Source organism: Protopterus annectens, chromosome 7.part0, assembly GCF_019279795.1.
Source record: "Protopterus annectens isolate FY-2018-M chromosome 7.part0, PAN1.0, whole genome shotgun sequence".
In the NCBI taxonomy this organism is placed as follows: Eukaryota; Metazoa; Chordata; order Ceratodontiformes; family Protopteridae; genus Protopterus; species Protopterus annectens.
Window position 1 is genome coordinate 1,331,788,842 of NC_056739.1, and position 4,386 is coordinate 1,331,793,227.

Below are 4,386 nucleotides of genomic sequence, written 5' to 3' on the forward strand. Positions count from 1 at the left end.
TTATTATGAATAAAATGTACTAATGATTTAATCTATGTAATAATAATAAACATTATTATGCTATTTCATTCAAATTAATTTAGGCAGACTTATTTGGTATTCATTTCAGTGCAAATCATGCTGAAAATTTTAATGTAGTTATTTTATTGAATCCGAATTTGACATTCTCGTATAATATTGCAAGCATCTTATGCTGTTTTACTTTCATTATTAGTGGTTTTCATTAGTTATTGCCAGTGATTTGTGACTAATTATTTAAGATAATGAAATCATCTGCTTCTCACCTGGTACTAATTATTCAAGAATTGTTATAGCATTACTTATTACTCTATACATTCTATCATTTTGATACATAAGAATTATTTTATCAGTGTTATATAATATAACTTAAGCTCTTGCTTTACCATAATAAGAACCAATGCAGCAAAGGCATCAAACAACAGTCATGCTTTTTTATGTCTGGTTAAGTTAGACAGTTCTGTGTATGTGTGTGTGTGTGTGGGGGGTTATTGCAGACCATGATTTGGTAGTATTATAAACATTAGCAAATGTACTAGTTGCATATTCCTGAAATGAATATTACAGACACTGTTAGTATTTATAAGAACAGTGCTCATGTAATGTTTTGCTCCAACTCACACAGCAAAGTATAACATGACATTAAGAAAGCATCTAATTTCAACTCATTCTAGTTAAATTATTTTCTCTTTATAGTACTCCCTCTTGCTCTTAAACTATTTCAGTATTTAGGATCACGCCATAATAATCTTGTGTTATTCCATTCCACTCATGTTAACACTGAAAGTCTCAAACATTCATAGACATCCTCCTTTGTCATATTCATCTTTACTTTTCTTTAATTGTGATACTCCCTGTTTCTAAATGAGCTCTCACTAGATTTGTAAATCCTGTTTAATTTCTTGGTATAAGCGCCCATCATATTACTGTACATGTCCTATACTTTTTCTTTACTTATTCCATAGAATTTTCTCCACAAGACATAGGTCTCCTGTGAGCCACTATCCTCCATATTCCTGCAGTTGTAAGTACCCATAGTCCAGCAGGTGTAAGTACACACACCTTATTACCATACTTCCTGTAGATTAACCCTGTGAAAGTCTTCACCCTTTCCCTTTAACACTTATATGGGAAATGGAACCACCTATGAGAAATATACATTTTTGAAGGTATGGCCTTAGCAACTGTAGGGCCAAAATTGGACTATTTTGGTGAGGCCCCCTAGCTGACTGCCTTCCCATCTACCACCACAACTCTTCCTCCACTTGCTGCCTTCCTGGACTTAAGAATATTTAAAATGATGTATCAGGAAAGTAGGCTATCATTGCTTATTAAAAATAAAACAATGGCTCTGTCTATTAGTTTATATTTTATTATAATAGAAGTTTAAACAGAAATAAACTGTTGGATTTCTGATTTACCATCAGATTTAACATCTCCTGGGGCTCCTGTCTCAGTGTTTGCTTAACTCATTTTATATAAGGGGCCTGTCTGATGGGCAGCTGAGGGCCTGTGTCTACATGATGCTTCATCAGGTGGGTGCACTCTGGCTTACCAGTAAACGTCCCCAAACTTCTGCAGTACTATTCAGATCTCATGAACCAGGATAGGAGATAGCTAGACACTTCCCCTGTGTCTCCCCATATGCGCCTTTATTTTAATTTTCTCTTTTTTCTGTCTCCCCCTTTCCCTTCTTCTCCATATTTAATGCATTCATTACTCTCATTCACATGCAATGATCAATTGTTGTACATACTGTAAACAGTCTGTTCTTTGCATATTACTTTCTCCATAGAAACGGTACACTAAATGATGTTATGACAAATGTACAAGTACGCTTCTCACTGATTTTATTGCCCGGATTCTTGTATCCTTGTTTATTAAGACTATTCATTTATGCTACATATTATCCTGATGTACACATCTCTGCATGCTTGATCTTTAATTACCACTGCTGCAGTTTCATCATTCTGAACCTGACAGTGGTCTAGGTGGATCAGTTTTCTACCTTGGTTAACAATCTTTACATAAATAAACAAAATTTTTATTTTATTTATTTATTTATTTATTTTACATTTGTTGACTGGGAGAGTCTGACTGGATATATGCCCATTTTCAGCGGAGGCCCAGAGAGAAAAGCTTCACAGATTAAGAACAAACAACAATGAGATTTCTACATAGCAAGCAAGTATTCATAGGAAAACACAGGATTTTAACAAGATTCCATAGTTTTAAAGTTACAAAGTACAATATTCATTGGTAGTCGCAAGTTTTAACAAAATTCCATAGTTTAAGTTAGAGTAAAGTAGCACTTAGAATGTACTGGTTTCTAGTAATAACATTGATTGAGACAAATGTAAGCAAAGGGGGGTCTGGAGTGGGTGTTAGGCTTAGTTTTGTAAGATGTGGCTGGGTTTGAAGTTGCAATGTGTATAACTGCTGACTGTTGGTGTGGGTGTTCACAGGTGAGGCACTATAAGGAGGAGTCACAATTCTTCTTGAAGGGATAGAAGTGAAAAGGAGCACGAGAGTAGGTCAGAGGGTGCGTATGATATGGGTCATCTTGGTGGGTAGCAAAGGCATAGCCATGTGAGCTTTAGGTGTTCTTTTAGTAGCTTTCTGAATGTAACCATTGAGTTGGCTGAGGTAATAGCAGAAGGTAATGAGTTCCAAATTTTACCAATGTAGTTAGGGAAGAGGGAGTCACCTGCTGTGTTATTGCTTTTGGTCACCTTGATTAGTCTTTTATCACTAGAGTGAAGTTGTCTGGTATTAGTTTGCAGTTTAAGTAGATTAGATAGTGCTGGGTTTTATCACTAGAGCAAAGTAGTCTTGTATTAGTTTGCAGTTTAAGTAGATTAGATAGTGCTGGGTTTTATCACTAGAGTGAAGTAGTCTGGTATTAGTTTGCAGTTTAAGTAGATTAGATAGTGCTGGGTTTTATCACTAGAGCAAAGTATTAGTTTGCAGTTTAAGTAGATTAGATAGTGCTGGGTTTTATCACTAGAGCAAAGTTGTCTGGTATTAGTTTGTAGATTAAGTAGATTAGATAGTGCTTATCACTAGAGTGAAGTTGTCTGGTATTAGTTTGTAGTTTAAGTAAATTAGATAGTGCTTATCACTAGAGCGAAGTTGTCTGGCATTAGTTTGTAGTTTAAGTAGATTAGATAGTGCTTATCACTAGAGCGAAGTTGTCTGGTATTAGTTTGTAGTTTAAGTAGATTAGATAGCGCTAATTTGTCTGGTATTAGTTTGCAGTTTAATTAGATTAGATAGTGCTGGATTTTATTACTAGAGCGAAGTTGTCTGGTATTAGTTTGTAGTTTAAGTAGATTAGATAGTGCTGGGTTTTTTCACTAGAGTGAAGTTGTCTGGTGTTAATTTGTAGTTTAAGTGGATTAGATCGTGCTTATCACTAGAGTGAAGTTGTCTGGTATTAGTTTGTAGTTTGCAATCAACTAAAGAAAGACACGCCCAAGCAGGGGCTCGAACCCTGGACCCTCAGATTAAGAGTCTGATGCTCTACCGACTGAGCTACCCGGGCTGTAAGGTTCTGTGAGTGAAGTTGTCTGGTATTAGTTTGTAGTTTAAGTAGATTAGATAGTGCTGGGTTTTATCACTAGAGTGAAGTTGTCTGGTATTAGTTTGCAGTTTCATTAGATTAGATAGTGCTGGATTTTATCACTAGAGCGAAGTTGTCTGGTATTAGTTTGTAGTTTAAGTAGATTAGATAGTGCTGGGTTTTTTCACTAGAGTGAAGTTGTCTGGTGTTAGTTTGTAGTTTAAGTGGATTAGATCGCGCTGGGTTTTATCACTAGAGCGAAGTTGTCTGGTATTAGTTTGTAGTTTAAGTAGATTAGATAGTGCTGGGTTTTATCACTAGAGTGAAGTTGTCTGGTATTAGTTTGTAGTTTAAGTAGATTAGATAGTGCTGGGTTTTATCACTAGAGCGAATTTGTCTGGTATTAGTTTGCAGTTTAATTAGATTAGATAGTGCTGGATTTTATTACTAGAGCGAAGTTGTCTGGTATTAGTTTGTAGTTTAAGTAGATTAGATAGTGCTGGGTTTTTTCACTAGAGTGAAGTTGTCTGGTGTTAGTTTGTAGTTTAAGTGGATTAGATCGTGCTTATCACTAGAGTGAAGTTGTCTGGTATTAGTTTGTAGTTTAAGTAGCTTAGATAGTGCTGGGTTTTATCACTAGAGTGAAGTTGTCTGGTATTAGTTTATTTATTTATTTATTTATTTATATTTGTTGACCGGGAGTGTCCGACTGGACGTAGGTCCATTTTCAGTGGAGGTCCGGGGAGAAAAGCTCCACAGTTAAAATAAACAGACATTAGTTACATTGGATTACATAGTGAGTAACA

General features: G+C 35.5%; 1 non-coding gene across 1 annotated transcript; it reads right to left on the reverse strand.

Annotated features, from left to right (window-relative positions):
- Window positions 1–3,489: 3,489 nt before the first annotated feature.
- On the reverse strand, window positions 3,490–3,562 carry TRNAK-CUU. Its single transcript has one exon. It is a non-coding gene; the product is annotated as a tRNA-Lys (tRNA).
- Window positions 3,563–4,386: the final 824 nt, after the last annotated feature.